The following is a 22,846-nucleotide window of genomic DNA, read 5'->3' as shown; positions in this document are numbered from 1 at the left end:
TGTGAAGACTAATAATGGCTATAATCTTTTAAATTTCCAAATTGATATCTCAAAGGACAGAGTAGACACTGAACTTTATCACACTAATAAATCACCCCTGTATAGCGATGAAGTCCATCCTAAAACACTGTGAAAATTGATGTAGTGCATTTTAACGTGGTCACTCGTAAATACTGTCTAAAATCAGTCAGTAAGCATAAATCATGAGATTTAGATATGTTTAGCATTAATACAACTAGCAGCACATACTATTGATCAATTATTCGTAAAAAATTTCTCACGTTGGATCCGCTAGACTCTCGTCCACTGCTGTATATATCGATAGATTATGCTAAAGGTGATACTGCACAAGTGATGAGTTTTAGATCTACGCATACGAACCCAAATCCAAACAGCAATCAATCAATCAACATATTTTTTTTTTCACATACAGTGCAAGTGCCAGTATTTACAAATATTAGCAATAAGTTTGTTCCAGCAATGTGCTTCGATCATATTTCGCACTTTGGTGCACTAACTTAGTATAATATATTACGAGCACGTACCCAACAATTGCTGCTGGAACACCACCCTCCCACAGGTACATCATCGTCATTTTTCTTTTTACAAAGAGTCACTCGACTATTTACTTTACGCTACTTCCGACTAAATACTCTATCTCCATCTTAAAAATAATTTAGAATCTAATAGAGCAAGATCCATGATGTAAAATATGTGTTGGCATGCGCCGATCTATATGTTCCAAAATTTAATCAAAACATTTTTGGTCAATTCGAACTACCATTGAACAAGTTCAATTTGTTATGGGAGCCTAAAACTTTTTGTTTATTTCTTGAACTTGATACTGTAGGAACGCAATTTTTCTATTGCGCATGATCAAATAGTCAGTCTACTCGAACAAACCTAATGTATATGGTCCCTGATTTAAACAAGGAAAGAGCATAACAAATTTGGAATAGTACAACAATGATTAAATATATTCGTTAATATGTCATTGAGTTAACTGATTAGATCAGCAATGTGAATGTTTGCATCTAATATTAGCGTATTACTTAACACTTCAAGATTAGATTGAAAAGAATAAAATATGTAAACTAAGAATCATTTGGTGTATATTTTTCATTAATGTCACATATTAACTACGTACTAAGATATACAGTATACAAAACGTAAAACTATGATTTAGTATTATTTGATCTCAGAAATTCAATATTTACATAGACATATTAATCGTTTAATATTTTTTATAGCGCGCAATTTGTTTTTTTCATATTCAATATAAATTATTTTTAGTTTGTAATCTAAGAATAATAAAATTGTGTGATACTTAATAACATTTGTAACATGCCAATCCGCTTGTTACGTTTTTCTTCAAACATTGTGGATATTCCTTTGTTCACGTATTGTGGCACAGTAGTCACTTCTCATTTATTTATTCTAACATTCGAGTTTCTGAAGAAATTATTTTGTTAACGACGTCCCTCTACATTAGAAGAATTTCCAATTTCGTTGCTAAATCGTCCTATCTACACTCTAAAAGTGTGTAAACTAAAGAAAATTTAGTAAAATTTTTGATAAGATTTTTTTTAATTTCTTGTGTGACCTTTGATATATTAATGCATCTAAATGTTCTTGATTTTAGGTTTCTTCGGTTTTAAAATTAGTTTTTTTCAAAAAAACTAGTATTTGTATAATAATTTCCCTCTAAATTCGTGTTTTCCATTTATTTGGGGAACAGAACTAATAGAAAAGAACAGATTCCTTCTTCGTTATATTATAGAAAAAATATGAATGAAAGTATAAGCTGGTTTTTTATTCAAATCAAATCTGTTTTACCTACTTGTTCCTTTTTTAGTAATTTCTATCGTATTTCCTTTTCCTTACTCATTTTAATCATTTCCTACAGCTGCCAGGTTGGGAGTTCAATAAAGGATTTGACAGGTGCACCAAAACAAACAGAAATTTAACTCCAACATCTGGAAATCCAGTTGAAGGCTGCAACAATCCCCCGGATTTCCATAGTTAAGTCCTAGTCTTAACATTAATATATACAATTATGAGTTATTTTTAATTTATAACTGCTTCTTATTCGTTGTGCTCTTATGGATGCGAATTTTTTATTGTTTCAATAAATTTATGTGTTGCTAAATTTTTTTTTATTTTTCTTAAAAATAAATATTAATTTGGATAATCGTGATATGATAAAATACTATGAAAAAAGTTGAAAATATTCTCTTGTGTCATAAGACACGGCATCACATTGGTTTTTGCATTTTGAAAATTGTTTATTTGATGTGAATTTTTCAACAATCTGCGTAACTTTTATCGTAATATTTTTTTCTATTTTTCAAAAAGTTCTGAACTGCCATCTGTCAAATAGAAGATACACTCACGTATTAAATCTTTCCTAAATCGTTGAATACAGAATAAATTTGAAATTGCAACCTTGCATATTTTCCATACATTGCTGAATACACAACTAGTTTATATATATATAACTTATATATATATACACTCATCATACGTTCATATGATCGACAAAAACTAAACTAACAAAACTAGTTTACTTATTCTATCTAGTAGCTAAGAAATTTGGTGTTAATTTCTCGCGTCGGAATAGAACAAAGTCATATTTGATGTTCAATTTTCTCCGTTTGTATTGTTTTGCAATTTCAAAACTGAGGTAAGTAATTGAATACCTAGTATTATTAGATATTTAGATTATTATTCTCGATTTTCTGGAGCTGCATTCTATAAAAATGGATATGAATATGCAGCCTCGTGCATAAACATTCCCGCTCGTGAGTTAAATGTCACTTTTCGCACTCGTTATGTAATATTTTAACTTTTCAATAATGTAATTTGTTTTGACTGCGGAAACCTAATGCGATCCGCGAAAAATATTCAATTATCTGCTTGATGTATCAATGATCAAAGTTATGTTAGGAGTAAATATTATCAATTTTGCCGCCAGTGACATGGGCTTCGGCTTACTTCTCCACCTCTAGATTCGAACCTGAAACCAGTGGGTCGTCAATATTTCAATTCTTTTCAATCTCTCTCATCACCAGAAACACTTCCCCAGCGAAAGGTGCATAACACATTTTTCATCCCTCTGGCAACTGTTTTTCACTCGATGAATGATTGTTCATTTATTTACTCCCATCAGTAGTTATCTCGGCAACGCTCAAACAGGAAACGGAAGCACGGGTTTTCTGTTGACATCTATAAATATTCCTATATGTTCATGAAGTAAATATAAAGTTTATGATATATCAAATTTCGTCATTTTTATATACAAATTTGAGATCGTAAAACGCGAAATTTGACAAAGCACATCTTGTAATATGACATTGACTTCAGTTTGATGTTTATTTATACAACTCGATAGAATTTCAAGAGAATAATTCCACGATATTCATTTATTGAATATGTGACAGCTTAACACCAAGAATGAAATGATTTTCTAGAATGTACTAGACAAATTGTGTGTTTGGCGACCCGTAGCTGAATATACTTCTTTACACGTCTAGGACTCGATAAAATGAGGAAGTGGATATCTCCTTCCACGCGACTTTAACGTCGTGAATTGAATGAAGCAAGTATATGGAGGATGGTGCAACTTGGATAGTTGCTCACATTTCCATACATATTTGATAACCGATGTGGCTAAGGCAAAACATTAATATCAGCTTCTATAGTTCGACTTGCAATCTGTGGACGTGCGTTCTCTTACTGGAAAAATATTTATCGATGCACAGCTGTCTCAGACCCAAATCATTGTCTCGAAGGCCGTAGTCACACGCACATAAACATTTAATCGTTAAGTACGATATTACCCTATTCTGCCTCCCAGTGATGTCGTGTCTCTATCAAATCAAAAGTTAATGATAATGATCTGCACTCAGAGGAATCATTAATCGTGTACCTTATGAAAAGAGACAAGGCTCGAATTTGGCGATATAGTGGACGCATAGTAACAGGTTATCATCTCCAAACTATTGGTAAGTAGTTTAATGCGTCTTGCCTGAAGCGCATACCTTGACCCTCGATATTACTCCTCAGTTGAACAGTTAGTTTTCTTCATTTCCATTTACTTTCTCCTGTCCACACGTATTACAGTCGTATGACTATTATTGTAATACAGTTAATACGATGCCCAATATCTCGATAGGTTACAATTCTACCCTTTTTTCTCATTTTATTTACAGTTCCCTAGATCATATTCAAGAGAATAAATTAAATTCAAATATCTAATTGAAAAAAAATAACATGATCTCATGATTTGTTCAAACTGTATATCATGAAGGTGATTCAATAATGTTGACGTTTATTTTTCAAATTCTGAGAATTTTGCAAAACTACAATTACAATTTATAAATATCATGGTTTGAAGAAACTATATTGAAACTTATTTTAAACTTGAATTTCAATTTAACTTGAATACGGATTGATTTTTTGATAACAAACCTTTACCTACCCTAATATAACCAAATATAGCTATGTTCACATATCCCTCTAAGGTGATTAGACTATATTATAAATACCATGAACAATATTTGACATTTATTCGCCTTAAAACTTCCTAATTTCCTAGTCAACACATATTTTTAAAGTATTTACTGTCATTAAATGGTTTAAATATATAAGCTGTCTAAATTTTTTATCATCACTCTCTTCTATAAAGAAAAAGAAGCATAGATAAGAGAATGCTGAAGATGAACAAAAGTGTTTTCTAATGTGAAATTAATTTCCATTCAGTTCATTTATTTTAAGCTGACCAAAATCTTGAAAACTGGATCATCATCTTCATCACCATTCAGCCTTATCTCGCCATTGCTGGACATAGGCCTCCTCCAAATGCTTCCAGTTTTCTCTGCTCTGAGCAGTTGCTACCCAAATTGTCCGTATTCTTTTAATATCGTCAGTCCATCTCGTAGAGGGTCTTCCTGGATTTTGTCTGTCTGTTCTCGGTCTCCAATCTAGAATTATTTTTGTCCATCGATTATCTTGCATCGTTGCAACATGAAAACCGTATATAAATTAAAAATCAAATTGGTGTTCGATCTTGAGAAACTAATTCTCGATAAATTCTAAAACACCAAAAAAAAAATATTGTCTTGTTTAAGTTCTGTATTACCTAAAGATATAGTTAACCTTGGAAGTTTAATGATGAAAACGCTTCACACTTTGGTGTTAATGAACTATTATTGTATGTTTTTACATATTTCATATGACTAGCTGATATTATGCCATTGGTATCAGTATTAAAGAATTTCGAGATTGTAACCATATCGCTGAATTACATTATATATTTATTTTTAAAATATCTCGATAGGTTAAGTATAAAAATTGGTAAATATATAAAGTTTTTACATAATAATTCCATTAATATATTAATTAATAAATATATCAAAGTCTCGATTACTGTCTACATATTTCTCAATCGTATCCCACATAACTTCTTTGATTTGAATAGAAATCCCATTTTTCTCATAGCGTGTCTTGCGATCGCCACACTTTTATCCTCAAATTCGGAGTTCATCGGATATAATACACCATCCTCATCCACTATTATCAAAATCAGATTCTTATGACTGTTACCATATCTCCCTCCTCGACGTCCACAAATCTCTCCATAACTTATTATCGCATGGTTCAACATCACTCCTTTCACGTCTTTTCTAAAGCGATGCTATATTTTGCTACATTTCCTCCATTTTGCTGGATTTCAATATCAGTCCTTCTTCCTTATGCTTATGGCTCTCACATAGTTTAATCTCGAGATTTGATAACTTTGCTCCAATAATTCCTCCATTAATTTCCAAGTTTCTGCTCTATGTGTGTAGATGGTTCCAACTATTCAACTATTGGTTATTAAAAATAGGTTTGTTTTTCTTGCTGTTAGACTTGTTCTTAAGAATTAAGATTCCATTGTTCTTCTAGTTTGTGTTATCTTATTAATAATGGCAAATTCACATTTTGGATTCAATGTTAACTATTGTTAACTAACTACCATGTGCTAAGTTCTTTGTATACTTCTAAGTCCCCCCCATACTTATTTCTTTTAAGTTTTTCTGCGTAACGTATAGCTTTCTATCGCCAGAAAGTAGCACTTAACCATCATCTTCTATTTGTAAAGCCATTCCGACAAATATTTTTTTTCAGTTTAATTTAAAGGGTGTTTTTTTTTATTTTAGATAGTAACGATGCCAAGAAAAAGAATTTTGAAGATTTACCAAAGCACTACGTAATTTTTAGACGTTGCAATTTTTGAATGCTTTAGACTTTACACAACGTTTCGTGTGTGCCGCGGCCTTTTTCTCTAATTTTGTAGCAACTACTCATTGTCATTGCAATACATTAACAGTGAGTACTTTGTAGAAGCAATGGCCTTAACTCATTTCTAATTTCATGTCATTGTAACAACGAAAATAGGTAGTCTAATTAATTACCTTATTCTATCATTTCTTGGAATATGGAAACTATAAGTAACCTGCAATTAACCGAAAACTAACTCAAAATTATAAATTTATATTTAATATATCTGACTCTCTCAGCTTTAGAGAGTATTCGATTCTCCCTCCACTTTACCTTCCGAAAAAATTGGTACATTTTTATACAGTAGGTACACTACTAAGTTCATATAACTTAATCCTAGACAATTTTTGTTTGAAGGAATAAATAGTGGCACCTACGTTATACATAGAACCGTTTGTATGACTGTAAATAAACGAGTGATGAACACGCTTTCTTGGTTAATCAAACTCTAAAGTAAAAAATAATCCTTGATATAAGAAAACAATGACTGACCATAAAATTGAAATCATTGCTTGAAATTTCTATTCTACTACTAGTTTTAATCCGAAATGTACAGTTGGCTTTGAAATCACCTCACGCTTTTGAAGCACTGAAAATAATTTTCTATTCAGAGACTTTATTCTCTTATTAAGAATTGTTTTTATTTACAATTAACTTTTGAAACGTGTTTTTAATGTTTTCTTCAGACTATAATACAAGATGTTTCTAAATTCATGCGACTAAATTAGGAGGTGATTGCTCGTAATAAATGAAGATGGGTCTTTCCCATAATAAAATTTCCTCAGACTACTGTTTCCTACTTTTGAAGCACTGAAAATAATTTTCTATTCAGAGAATTTATTCTCTTATTGAGAATTGTTTTTACTGCAATTAACTTTTGAACCGTGTTTTTAATGTTTTCTTCAGACTATAATACAAGGTGTTTCTAAATTCATGCGACTAAAGATATAAATATAACCCTTAAAAGGTGGTGACTAAAATTAGTTTTTTATATTTTTATGGATGTTAAAAGCTATATATAAACTTAACAAAAGTTAAATATCTAAATTATTTATGTATGTCATCAAATTTGTTCATTGTAATTGTTGCGAACTATAAATTTTGTTTTGTTTCACAAATTATAGACTTATATTTATAATTGAAATTGAAAATGTTTTGATCTTTTGATAGTATAAATTAATTCAAATGTGTGTTTTCATAGTGCCAATTAAAATAATATATTCATTGATTTAATCTTACTGATACTGATATTCTAACCTAAATTGTTGTCTCCACTGTATCAAAATTTGTATTTAATTTATCTATTTTTCTAAAAGTTTTATCATACTCAATATAAAATCTTCTGTCTTATATTTATTTTTTGAAAACGTGTTAAAAACTGTATACCATATGGTTAAACTTTACTGAATTCGATTTGCAGTGGGGCATAGTTTATCTCTGTCTCTGAAGTAACATACAGTATACGTTGATCTATCACTGACGTCTCTTCGCTATGACAACTCTTTGATAACTATTTATAATTGTTCGTACTTAAAAACTATGATATCAACACCCAGATGAGTGTACGTTGGATAAAAGCAGTATTAATATACTCAAACTTTTTTGTTATTCAAACGTATCATTTCATAAAATTTACTTGAAATGTTAAGTGTCGAAGTTTTATTTCATTCATTTTGATAAGATGTCATTCAAAATTCAACAGACATTTCCCTACATAACATTTTACAAATAACAGTATCATTGAATTCAGCAGTAAAAGTTTATCAGTATATTTCCTAAACGCAACAAATATTCTTTGATTATGACACATTTTATGTAAAGGTCACTTACCACAATAAATATGAATTGCTCGTAATTATTTCTAAATTATAACAAAATTCTCGTTTATATTTTTTTTAATGTGTGTAGACACTTCACATAACTTTAAACGATTTTCACATTACATACATCCAACCGCACATCATTAAATGAAACGTTAAGAGCTAACATGTGGGTACGAGTACTCACTGTTGTAAACAGATAAAAGGAATAAAGGCTCTTAACTTAATTTATGATTAATTATTTTATTATCTAATTTTCTAATAAATGTTGTTTAAATATCTCGATAACAGTTACAGTACAAACAAAAGGAAATGTATAAATTTAAATGAAATCGGAGAAATGTTTTAATTGGGAGGATCTAATCAATCACTAATCACTTGATTAGCTGAACGACGATTGCGCAAAGTATTTTAAATTGTCGACGAAACATAAATTTTCATGCTGTTGAAAATGAATTTCCGATTATAAGGGAGTCAATTTACAGAATAATATCGGTACAATTTAAGTCGGTAATCGCTAATAAAGGAACTTCATATCTGAGAATTTCGTTGGAGAAAAATAGTCAGCGCTAGACAAATTTTAATTAAAAAACACGTAATACATAATAGATTCTTAGGATCTCAGTGTATATGATATACATAAAGTTATGATAAGTGTGTAATAAATGATACAATATCTAGATGAAGGTATATCTATTGCTTATAGCCACCTACCTACATTCTCAATGAATTATAATTGTTGTAATAATATAACCACGGCTCACGATTACCAAATTCAAAAGGACAACTACTAGTAATAGGAATGGAGTTGTCAAAGGCTTCTTATAACAACAACTCAAACGCAGCGGTCTCTGGAACGTGCGTAGTGCAACAGTGATTGCTTTTGATTTATTTATTTATTATTAGAGTTATGATTTATGCAATTAAACTGCATAAACCTAGTTTTGGTAGATATGCCATTGATTGTTTTATAAGATAACATGAACACGACATATTAACTCCTACCAAATCATCCGGTTTCAACTTCTATTGAACTGATTTGGGCAGCACTGAAATGTGTTGAGACTATAAACGTAAATTTAGTATTTTTTGCAATCTAAACACTTTGTCAATGTTTAAAAATTTTCTATAAGATAAAATGATTCGAATAGAGAAAAGTTTGATGTCAAAACAGTTGAATGTCGATTACCGAAAAAATCCAGACTCATACGATAAAGATTATGACCAATTTTTGCGTATGTCAGAAAATGCTGTCGAAAACATTGATGAAACTTCTGTTGGGGTACTATTGATCTATCTGAAAAATATGCTAAATATTCCAAGATAAAGACTTTAATATGGTAAAGAAGGATATTGATATTTGTAATTTTCACAAATAGAGTATTTAAAGCAAATTTCAGAAGTATATGTATCAAAAAATCATCCAGAACTCGCATTTTCTTAGAGAAACTAGAGACCCGCACCATGATTAATGAGTCAACCTGTGCAGCATGCAAGTTAACCTTCTGTGGAAATTTCCAAAATTGCCCAGTCTATTTAAATACAACTGAAGAATATATAAAACTGAATTTATATTTTATTATACTCGTACACCATCTAAGGTATAAAAACAACGTAATATAATGGTATGGAAAGGATAATTATGATTCAGATACTGATGATTATTTAATTGCAACATATTTTTTAACATGCTTGTATTAGCTTCGCTTATAATATGTAGCTATATGATGGAATCTTTGAAATCGATTTTCTTCCATTTCAGAACCTCGATTTAATTAAGACATTTTTTAAGAACAGATGACAATACATTGATTTCGAAAATTTGTACCATTTTCCTTGCCTGAATTATGCACCAAGTAACGGAATGCTTGAGTTCGATATTTTCACCCACTTGAAGATAGATTCAAAATGTCAAGTGCCAATGACATTACAATAATTACAATAAATTAGGATTATCCTTGCCAGGGTCACTACAGGAACATTGTATGGTTCTCAGGTGTTATACTAATAGAAGCACCTGATTGATAAAATGAACTGATAGAGTATCACATATCAGTGAAGCATTAGATAAAATGTTTATATCACGAAATAATAGTTAACAGAACGATGATATTCTAGTTATGTGTAATTGAATAAAGAAATTATAGTAAAAAACACCGAAAATACGCTTTTATAGGTAATAGGGAATTATCGGAAGGCGATTTTAATAAAATCTTTATTTGTTGTTTATTAGTACCGTCTTTGAATAAACAGGCGTTTGCTTTATTATCATCGGCTTCATGGTTTTTCTTTCTTTTAAATCGATGGCTAGTTGCTTATATGACTCATGTTTTTTCAAAAAATGAATAAAAGGCTATCGTTTTTAATACATCCTGCATACATCACAAGACGAGAAGAGTCTCTATCTGCTGCCCACTATAGTAACCTATTCAGACGTACCACATGGTACACTCTTCAAATAGACTAGTAACTAGGAAAATACAGATCCTGGCTGTATGTAGTTAGACCAAAAGCCAATAGAGAAGAGAAGAAGAAGACATAACTGCATTCCCGGTGTTTGCTATAAGACTTCGTTTTCGCTATAAGAACAATATTGTGTTGTTTGAAGAAACGCAATTTTAATTTTGCATCCTGATCAGAAAATTGGTTTAACTTAGATGGATATCATCCAACATTACTCTTTCAATGGCATCATGATCAGCTCCGGCTAAAATGCTTCTTTTATTTTGAGAATTGCTATATTACAATAGTTAACTGTTGCCTTTTGCCAAAAATAGATTGGTTTACGTTAAACTCGCCTATAATAAAAATGATTTGGGTAGCTTATCTGCTAATACAGTAGTAAAATAGGTACAGGTATATAAATTATTAGAATTTTCCACTGTCATTTCTTGTACTCTTGCCTTTGATTTTCAAGTGAATAAAAAATAAAAATTAACTGTAATTAACTTTATGAAAAAAAAAAATTTCAGGTAAGAAACACCACCTATGCTTCTCATAACTCTGTTTTTAAAGTCGACTTTATTAAAAGTAGAAGAAAATAAAGTCGGGTTTAATAAAAAAATCATTATTCAGGTAATTCCATAATGAAACTGAAAAATAGATTTGACTGAAGCAATACGCTTTTATTGTGACTGACGAGAAAGTAATGTCACAATTCAGAAAACAAATAAAACTTGAGTATTATTTTTTACTCCTACTTCATTTATTATACTTTATTTAGTTATTTTCCCTAATGATATCGAATGATAATCTTAGAAAATAGTGATTGAAAAACAAGGTAATCAATACTTTCTATAATATGAACTACACATAGTTTATTTCGAAAGTCACGATCATCCCAAATCAAATTGATATGGTTTACTTACTAATCATTATATTCATTCTAATACTAATTATACTATTTGTTTATTTACTTACTGAATAGCAAACAAAATTAGAAAATCGTTAATATATAATTCGTGCATTTACAATTTTTCAATATATATTTTTTATTATCTCCATTATAAGATTTCACAAAGTGAGTTTAAACCTATTTTATCCAAATAATATTAATATACCTTAAGTAAATATGCAAAAGCCGAGTACAATGGTAGGTAATTAACTAAATACCATACTCAAAGTTGAAATAAACTTTTATATGCATGCCAAATTTATATAGATTTGACAACATTATGAATGGAAACACTTCCATTGTATTCTTTTTCTTTGCAGTGTTCCCAGCTCTAAAAAATTTATCTACCTGAACTGCTAATCAAAAACCCCTAATGATTCCTCCTAAAAAAATTATTATTTATAAAACAAATAATTAAATATTTTCAAATTACAAAACAAAAATAATAAAATATCATCAAATCAATATTAAATTTCAAACGATCAATAACTAAGTTTACTTAGCAACATCATTTTGTTAAATTCTTTATTCACAAATTATCTAAAACTCCAAGTAACAAATCATTTTATTCAGATTCTGGTTTTTTTAAAATCCTACATTTTGACATTTGATTATGTAACCCGAGAACTCAACACTCTCGGGGTTGGTGGACTTCAGTTTTATAGCTTGAACTTTCCCAACTACAAGACCAAACTCAGGTTATCATTGATCCTTTCAACTATTGTATTCAGTATTGAGTCTGCATTGAATGATACATTTCATTATCAGAATAAATTTATTATTTCTTGTTACGTCACGCTTTTTTCACAATAATACTAGTATTTTCCATTCATTATTGTATTAAGTTTATTTAAAAAAAAAAAAGATTTTTAGTTTGATGTGCTTTAAAAGCGTATTTTTCAGTTTTTTTTAAACTATATTTATTTTTTACTTCTTTGTTTAATATGCTATAAAATCATGTTTTTTTTTCATCAAAAGTTGGATCGAGCAATAACGGTGTGGTTGGTGAGTTTGTGTGCTTGATTTCCCACATAAGCCCATATACAGATGTAGCTAATATAAAGTGTTAAAATGCAGCAATTCTCTGAGAAATATGAAAATTTGTCATTCTATTTTCATTACTGCCGCTTAAAAATGTGGCAAGCGTCGGAAAACTTGTTCGCAGACCATAGCAGTTGTAATTGTGATGTTAAAAATGATAAGTATTATTTATTTGTTATAATTTCCGTTTCAAATTTTTCCAAATTATAGAAATAATCAAGTAAGTTTGAAATTTAGCACTAACGAATCAATAAATGAAATTTTATCATCGAAAATTTAACCGTTATCTAATTTGACTTCTGCGAAATAAATATTTTAAACAGCACTCAATATCTATTATGTACTTGACTATATTGAAACGTGAATTATATGACATTACATTATCAAGACAACTAACTGCGCGGTTATTACAAGTCCTATTATTTTGTTTTGTTAAAATCTCTGATTCATGCGCCATATGAGACGCAACATAGATTACATAATATAAAACAGTACCTAGTACTGCCATATATATATATATATATATATATATATATATATATATATATATATATATATATATATTTAAAACTAGCATATTGCTTGTGAAAATGCTGTTAAACTAACAGTTTAAAATTAAAGTATAAAAATAGTTATGCAAGGAACAATCAATATTTCATAAATACGCACGAAACTGCTACCAAATTAAGAAATGAAAAATAATGTTTGCTCTCTGTATAAAATTCCGTAAACATCAAACAAACTGTTAGTCCACGTGGACTCATTATCTCCACTGTTTGCCAATGAAAACATCGAATCTTAACTATAAATGCATTTCTATTGGCCTAAGCTGTATGTACAAATTTCTTCGAAATATTCCTGCCAGACAGCTTGCGAAAACCATTGGAGTTCATAAATTTTTTTAAATAAATAGAAATATGGCATTCTTTAGACCATGGGTGAATGAAGACAATGAAATTGCACAGTGTAGTGGGAATAAAGACAGGTATGAATTTAATAATAAAGATTTAGATATACAAATACAGCAAGTTATTTTAAATATAATCGAATGTTTAAAAAAGGAAAATATTCAGGAATCTGATAATGTAATCATAATAAGCATTGCTGAATTAACTGAAGTAAATAAATTCAAATAAATAATGCTTTATTAATATCTGCTGAATAAATTAGAAACTTTGCAGCTGATTATTATTTTTATTTATTTTAATTTATTTTATTATTATTATTATTATTATTATTATTATTATTATTTGAAGAGTGGGTTTAATGAACAGCTTTTACCTAACATTCCACCACAGTCAGTAATCGATATGGACAACGCTTCATATCACTCCTTAAGATACCAAATAGTAGTAGTAACAAAACTCAAATTTTAGCATTTATGTCTTATTAAAGGTCTAAAGTTAGAGAAAATTTATTATATTGACAAGATGTGTAAAGAACAGGGTCATACTCCTCTTAGACTATCTCCTTACTATTGCATATTTAACCCATAGGGACAAACGTAAAATCATAATTTCGAAAATGTAATCAGTCTCCGGAACTAAGTAAAGAGATTGTAGAACTCGTAAAGAAAGATTTAGCAGCAAACCACCAAGAGCTTTGGAAAACTGTGTTGAATATGTTATCAAAGAACAAGATAAAAAAAAACAAATGGGATACAAAAAGGGTTCTGTTCTCGTCTGGTACCCTGATTAAACCAAACTCGCTTGAAAGCAGGTATATTTTACTCGTCTATTTACGTTTTATAATTTAACTAGCTAAAAAACCCGGCTTCGCCCGGGAGTTGATATGAGATGACGTGGTAGAGTCGAAATAAAAAAATAAGCTATGACGTAAAAAGTAAAAAAAAAAGTTTATTGAAAACGTTTTCTCATTATTTACAATACTTGTTTATGAACAACATTTTTCATTTTATTGTCCGGAGTATATATACATAAATTTTTTGGATTTCCTATTCTTGAGCAAGCTACATATAGCTGACCGTGAGAGAAGCAGGATTCTTTGAGGTTAATGCCACAATATTTTAAAGTTTGTCCTTGCGCTTTGTTAATTGTAAAACTAAAGGCTAATTTTATTGGAAACTGCAGTCTTTTAAATTGAAATGGCAATTCCGAAGAGATCAGAGGTATTCTAGGTATAAATACTGTCTGTCCTTTGGTCTTTCCAGAAATAAGTTCAGCTTCAATGATATTATTCGATAGCTGTTTTACGATCATTCTAGTTCCATTACATAATTTTGGGGAGTTGAGATTTCTGAGTAGTAGTATGATTGGACCTAACCTAACCTAACCAATTTTCAGACGAAGGCAGTGTAATGGCATTCCTGGTACTTGTAAAGAGTTTAGAAATTCAGTGGGGAAGTTGACACTTTCTTCAATGGATACCATCGTGTCGATCGATTTATATATTTTCTCTTCACCAGGTATTTTCTTTAGAATATTAAAATTGATATCGTCAACAATATTATTTTTAGTGGCCAAAATTGCTCTTTGAAATAACCACTCTGCATTAGTATAGTTCTGAATAATATTTGGATAAATTTTGTCGATTAGTTCGTCTTCAGTAGTGGGTATATTACAGAAATCACTATTAAGTTCAATGAGGCCGGTCGTTTGGTCAGTAGGATATGTACCTTCGCCGATTTGTAAAAGATACACAAAATTTAATAACTTTATTATAGCAACAAATTAAATTTAAGACTTTATTGAAATTGGAATTTTAAATTTCGCGCCACTACTACACATGCTACAATTGCTCGCAACGCTTTTGGAAATGCAACCCAAACAATCGTTGTCCTGAATGAAGTTCAAATATTCGATAACAGATGGCGCCACTATACTTAATTTCCAAGTTGTAAGGTTGGAAAGTTCCTTATATCTTTAGAAACACGCCCTTTAGATTAAAACGGGAACTTTCTAGCTTCTGTAGCGGTAGCGTTTGTAGTAAAGGCGCGAAATTTAAAAACCTAAATTTTTAAATATTTTGAGAACTAATTTGGATAACTAAAATTATGTCGCTTTAACTCCAAAATATACGTTAAATAATGACGTATAAATACACAAAATTTAACAACTTTATTATAGTAACAAATGAAATTTAAGATTTTATTGAAATTGGAATTTTAAATTTCGCGCCACTACTACACATGCTGCAATGGCTCACAACTATGGAGACTATACACTATGACTATTGGAGTGTATAGTCTCCATAGTTGTCTTAAACGAAGTTCAAATATTCGATAACAGATGGCGCCACTGGACTTAATTTCCAAGTTGAAGGGTCGGAAAGTCCCTTAAAACATGCCCTTCAGATTAAAACGGGAACTTTCTTGTTCGAGGAGGGATAAAGGGCTATCACACCACATAAGTCCCTTTATCGTGTCGGGACACCTTTTTAAGTTTTATCGGCACGCACATTTTATCGACTTAGTTTTATTATATATATAGATATAGAGTTGTAGCAAATTAGCAAGATATAATAATGATTTTTTTCTAAGTTCTAAGTAGGACTACAATCAAGTGCATCAATTTATAATGATTCGATTGCCTTTTAACGAATATTTTCTCGCATAAGATATATAACTTTTTAAAAATATCTATAAAAATGATAAATTTATACAATGAGATAACTACTCCTATGGTAGGTAAACAAAATTGTCCGCAAGGGTATTTATAATCTGCAATTGATATTGGAAGAGCTGTAATAATTAATATATCAATATAATTTTTGAAAAAGACTGAAATAGGTTGAAACGTCAAAAGAAGAAAAAACGTAATTTATTATTTTTCGAGTTCAACAAAACAATTATTCTTCTCAATGTTTACTACTATCAATATACAACAAACCAATTGTAAGTGAGAGTGGGATTGTGGTAGAAATCAATAATATATATCAACATAGTTGATCAATTGTATTTATTTTTACCATTATGATTGAATCCATACAGCAAAGAACACTTTTGACAATGCTCTGCACGTTTACAAAATTTTCGTTTTCCATTATATATGATTCCCTTATAATATGTATAACATGTATCATCATTTAATAATGATCTTGTCTATACACAAACTTAATGATATCCTTGAAACTATTTTGATATTAATGCAGTGGAGAAACGGGGGAATAGTTATTTTCCTAACAAGTGCGGAAAGTGATACTTTCCCGCACGCGACTGCAGTTGTCCCGAACGACGCGGAGCGGAGTTCGGGCAAGCGGTCAAGTGCGGGAAAGACACTTTACGCATGAGTTAGGAACATTATTTTTTCTACGACCGTATATACCAAAAAAGTATACCAACCCATTTTTCTAAAATTATTTTTTTCAAACAAACATAATAATATACAAAACTTTAACTAAAAACTACTAATTATTATGAATATTAATATTGAAAACACAATTTGTTGCATTCTGTAGACTAGTAAGAATTGCCGGTCCAGTGGAGTTATTTGGTTTCAACTGGAAGGTAGATGACGTCGATGAGGATGGCATCGGTTGCAGGTCGCATAAAGATGACGGTGACGGCAATGGTTTTAAGTCATTTGGCAGGTAACAGCTCGGAATTAGTTTCATTTGCAGCCTTCAAAATGGCTTCGGGAAGTTCTTCGTCGGATAAATCCATTAATATTATTGTATCGGATTCGGTTTAATGTGGTTTAATTTAGAAGAAGATTGCACTTTGGTCACTTCGGTCACTTCCATGACGTTTTGAACAACTTTGACGTTTTAGTAACAATTACATGGTTATATAAAAAATATCTGTATTATTTTATATTTTCAAAAAATTAAAAATGCTACAAAAGCTAGAAAAGGTTTAATTTTTATTTGATGGACTATTTCGTAAATATTTATTTACCTGTAGTAACAATAGTTATAATCTCAGAAGCAAAAAACTATCTAATAATGTAAAAATTTGCATAATTTTACTTTCCCGCACTAGTGCGGGAAAGTGACACTTTCAAAACTAAAATGCGTGCGGGAAAGTGGGTTAAAACGCACGGTCGTAGAAAATAGTTATTTTCCTAACAAAACTTTAACCAAAAACAACTAAGTATTATAAATATTAATATTGAAAACACAATTTGTTGCATTCTGTAGACTAGTAAGAATTGCCGGTCCAGTGGAATTATTTGGTTTAATGTGGTTTAATTTGGAAGAAGATTGTACTTATTCGGTCATTTCCAAGACGTTTTGAACAACTTTCACGTTTTACACAATTACACGCCTGGGTTGTCATAGCAACTGATATCAAACCCGGGTGGTTTGATAGTTGTTTTGTGACACTCCTTTGAAGAATGTACAAGGTTATATAAAAAATATCTTTATTATTTTATATTTTCAAAAAATTAAAGATGCTACAGAAAGCTAGAAAAGGTTTAAATTTTATTTGATGGACTATTTCGTAAATATTTATTTACCTGTAGTAACAATAGTTACCTCCGAAGTAAAAAACTATCTAATAAGGTCAAAATTTGCACAATTTTACTTTCTCACACTAGTGCGGGAAAGTGACACTTTCAAAACTAAAATGCGTGCGGGAAAGTGGGTTAAAACGCCCGGTCGTAGAAAAAGATAATATATAGTCTAAATTGGCCCTTTCATTACATTTTTTCCAAAAATCACATTCATTTTGTAAATATATGGAATATTGTTAGGAAATTTGAATGCAGTGAGTTTTTAGTTGAAATATCACTTTCAATAAATTTCCATTATTCCATATATAAATTGTTTTGCATATGTTGAAAGATACAGGTTGTGTGATAAGATTTATTGATTCACATAAGATTCTATTTGACAAAGTTCGACACTAGAAGATATTCAATAATTGGTGGACTCTTCATTTAAGTTATTGATAGAAGTCATAAAACTTCATTCAAGATATCACATAATAATAAAGAACTTTAAGTTAGCATTTTTTTTTTAAATATATTCAGAATATTTTTATCACAAATCTTTCTTCAAACGCAAGTTATAATATGAAAATTGAACATAAAATTCCGATGTTTTACAATAGTCCGTCAATAGTCGTCAAAATATATTTAGATTGCCACCAAAAATCTGCTACTCGTTAATAGAATAGCTTCAAATCGACCTAACCACTAGTTGGTTTTTTCAAATATCAAAATTAACAAAAAACGCCAGAGAAGAATTGGCAAGCAGCCCAGTCTTCTGCAAGTTAATCTCACACCCTCTGAAAAAGTTAATAATTAACGATGCTGCTTTTCATACTTAAGCGAGTTTAATCGAATGAAATCAAATAAGTTTCCCCCAATTGATATTTTATTACGTTGTTGAAATCATTTTTTCTTTTTTTCTAACAAATAATTTATAAAAGAAGGAAAGTAACGCTGATTCATACAACAAAATTTGAACGAAAAGAATCTAATTATGGCAAACCTCAATAAGCAAAACAAAGGAAAATGTCTGAGTACTCAGCTTTACGTATTCTATACACCAGATAAAAAAAGTAAAGACAAAAAGAATTAATTAAATTTCGAAAAGATGAGGCAACATGGTATAAACAACATACCAAAAATTAAAACCAAAATTAGACCAAAATTGCGAAACAATACACACTTACTATGTATATAAATAAAGTACGTACCAATGGTAGTGGTACAGAGGTCGGCATAAGTCAGGCAACAAATTTGCATTATGAGAGATTGCAGCGTCAAAATTAATTTAATGGAAGAAATTACAAAAGGGATTCGAAAAAGGGTCACTGTAAGTGTTCAAATTGTGGCCCATCTTGATTAATGCATTTACTTTAATTTACATCCTACATAAAGTGACGGATGCTCGCGAGTGTTGGATTGTTGTCCATTTGCCCACGTAAATCTTCGAACATTAACGGATAAATTTGCCCCGTCACGTGACCCACGAAACCTTCCGCATAGATTACCTACCCACACACACACACACACTCACACCCCAGCCAGGTTTAATTCTTCTTGAATAAAGATGTAAGGATTTTGGTCGTTCGATTATACGCAGGTATGTCGATTGACTGTACAGTTGCTGCATCCGACCGACAAAATAAAATGCTGGAACTGCGGATTATCCTGACTACATCTGAGATACCACCCGAAAAATTCTAATCGGTCATCCGCAACTCGGTGCGTCGGCAACACAGCCTGTTTTTAATGATTTCTGGTACTGTTGAACGATAATATGGTAGCGGCGAGTTCAGAAATAGTTATTGAAATTAGGTAAACATAAATATCTTTCAGACCAAACTTAAACAAAGCTCTTTTTTTAATTTTAATACATGACATATGATCAATGACATAACTAGCACCAAATTTGAACACAGAAAAATCAGCAATCCTCAACAGGTTACATCAATGGTTCAAAAATATAAATATATAACAATTACAGACTTTAGTTTTATTATTACTATATTCTTACCTAACCAAGTTCTTCTAAATATCCTTTTTGTTTTTATTTGTTATGTATCATGCAAACGATAGAGTAGACAAAAACTTTTGACCGGTAGTGTAATGTCCACACTAGAGCGTTCTTCCAAACATCGTTTATTAGACTGACTAATCGTATTAGACTTACTGTCTTCGACAGGGGTTGTTTGTTGGGCTAATTCCGGTAGTTAAGTCTAAAAGAATTAACGTTTTTCTTCACAGCATTTTTGCTTGTATGTAGGAGCTTCTCGTTGTATTTTGACAACCATATTTCGTGCTCGTAACTTTCCACAATGATGGCAGCTCTTTATATAATTAGAAACATTCGTCGATAAACTATCTTTCCGTTATCTTTGGATCCTTTTCTCTACCATTTTTCGATACACATATTAAAAAATATTGCGCAATAGAGACTGTTCATCATATAATAAAAATATAACTCCCTCAAACTTTTGTTCAATCATTGCGTAATCTTAAATATTAATCCTATTTGGCCAATAATATCGCACATTTCGTGATATTACGCAATAGAATTGATCGTCTAGGCCCTAGGGCAGGCTGAAAACAAAAAATCAATATTCTAAATATACGTAATTCATGAATTCGAATATTTTTACGTAGCTGTCGAATTCCATTTTTATTTTGTTAGACTTCAACAATATTTTTAATATCTACAATAAAAAATATTGATCCACTGGAAGCTTCAATAATATTAAATTTAAATATCTACGACATATATCAAACCTCTTCCCGTGGGATATCAGATTTATGAGTTTTTATATCCTTAAGTAAAAAATATATAATAGCATTGCAGATAACATCTAATAACGAATTAAGAATAAATTATTAAACATGAGGATATATCTGAATGTATCAATTATAAGATAACAAAGGAAAATAATGAGTAATGTACAGCTCGGGTAGTATATAGGGGAAAACTAGTATAAACTAGAGTGTAGTTTGTGTTTATAATTATTATAATTAGACATGAGCTTCCGGTCGAAATATGAGGCGAATCTTTTTTATAAAAAATGGTTCTACTTACTTGTTACACTGCCGTCACACACAACCAATCGACTTTGTCAAAAATGTAGTTTTTGATCTTGGTAATTGACGGACATTTGGCAGAAATTATTACAAGGACAATTTGATATTGGGCTTTTATAGGCAATATTTGGGTAGAGAGAGAGAGAGAGAGAGAGAGAGAGAGAGAGAAAGAGAGAAAGGAAGAGAGAGAGAAATGCTTTATTCTCAAAAAATTGTTACAATCTGTAGACAAAAGCTTTAAAAAACCCAAAAACGAAGATAAAAATAATTAAATAAAGATAAAAATAAACTAAAATTTCAATATACAGAAGAAAACCACAAAATTCTAGGTAATAGGTAGAATGAAAACAAAAATCGTGAAAACATTAATGTTTTTTGTAAAGTCTCATCACTGGATTATTAATTGATACGTTTTATGCAATATTTTTCCTACCAAAGAAAACACTTTTCACTTTTTAAAACAGTTTCCAAGTCTCTGCATTTGACCATTACATATTGTGGGTAAATTTTTTGTCCATAGTGGAGCCGGTTGGTGGTACTGGTGGAGGAGTAATGAGCAGAGTTAGAAAAAAAAGAAGCAATTCTTCTTTTTTTGATTAACATATTATTTCAAATTCCGTTAAGAATTTTCTATGAGTAAATACAAAGCGCGACTAATATGAAATAAGTTTGAGGAAAGTATATGGTAGTTCAACTGTTTACTACTAAGGTTAGTGATTTATGTAGAAAATTTGGCATAGAATATTAGTCTGAACATTTAGAACAAAAATCTTTATTTTGTAAACTCAAACGTGAATGTGGCATTATTATCAATGTTCATGGCGTTATTAAATGGGATATCCAAAATTTGAAAACGCATTAAATGTTATAAATTTTTTTTAGTATAATTCATAAGAACGTACTCCAGATAACATGAATGCTATTGCTGCTATTAAAAATGAAAATGATAAAGGCATCAAAAATATTCTCCATGCATAATCAAACCTTCAATAAGAATGTCAATGTGGAAGCTCTTGTAAGATCAATATATGCTTCAAATCGATCGAAAACCAGTTTGCTTGTCCTAATTAGAATATGATTTGGTACAATATTGTTCTCTAATGGATACATATATTGTAGTTTAGGCTGAGCAGATTCGTAGACTTGTATATAAGCTTGATATAAAAAGAACGTCCCTTATCCATTTTCAATTGGAGACGCAAGCGATTAAATAATAATAAATAGCTTAAAAATTTCATCAACCACTATTTCAATATAACTTTAAGACAAATTAAATGAAACGAATAAATATTTCACGCCAAAAAATATCAACTAATACAACAGGGTGTACAATATTAAGGTAATGGGCATTACTACAATGCAATCTAATATAATTTAAGTGATCACTTTGAAAGGAGAAACAGGTGAAAGCCACAAATTCAGCAGAAAAAGGAAGCTTAATAAATGCCAATGAACGCCTCGTTGACTGTTCATATTTCCACAAAAGAATTAACGTTAGATGTGCAGTTGGGTTTTATGTTTACAGCAAAGACATATTAAAATAATCCATTTTTGAAAAATAATATATTTAGATCCTTTTCAGGTCTGTTGGAGGAACTAGTTCAGTATAATATCGATACAAATCAAAACAAAAAAGGAACTCTGCCGTCTGGAATACACGATATAATAGTCTAACGTTTTTCCAGATGGAAGTGTGGACGGGATATTAAACTAAGTACTTAGCTAAAACAATAAACTGTGCTGGTATATCCCCAGATTTAATGCAACATGACTTTGGGAAAATTTTAAACATATTATCAATCGTATTT

The 22,846-nt window shown here is 30.4% G+C and overlaps 1 protein-coding gene and 1 long non-coding RNA gene across 3 annotated transcripts in view; one reads left to right on the top strand and one right to left on the bottom strand.

Annotated features, from left to right (window-relative positions):
* Nucleotides 1-22,846, bottom strand: part of LOC130902570 (uncharacterized) — a 178,559-nt gene that overhangs the window by 105,592 nt on the left and 50,121 nt on the right. The window lies entirely within an intron of this gene.
* On the top strand, nt 13,357-17,866 carry LOC130902573 (uncharacterized). Its single transcript, XR_009060428.1, has 3 exons — nt 13,357-13,561; nt 14,880-15,001; nt 16,993-17,866. It is a non-coding gene; the product is annotated as an uncharacterized LOC130902573 (long non-coding RNA).

The sequence above is a fragment of the Diorhabda carinulata genome, chromosome X, assembly GCF_026250575.1.
Source record: "Diorhabda carinulata isolate Delta chromosome X, icDioCari1.1, whole genome shotgun sequence".
Classification (NCBI taxonomy): domain Eukaryota; kingdom Metazoa; phylum Arthropoda; class Insecta; order Coleoptera; family Chrysomelidae; genus Diorhabda; species Diorhabda carinulata.
The sequence above is the reverse complement of the archived record's forward strand: the minus strand, read 5'-3'. Positions and strand labels throughout refer to the sequence as shown.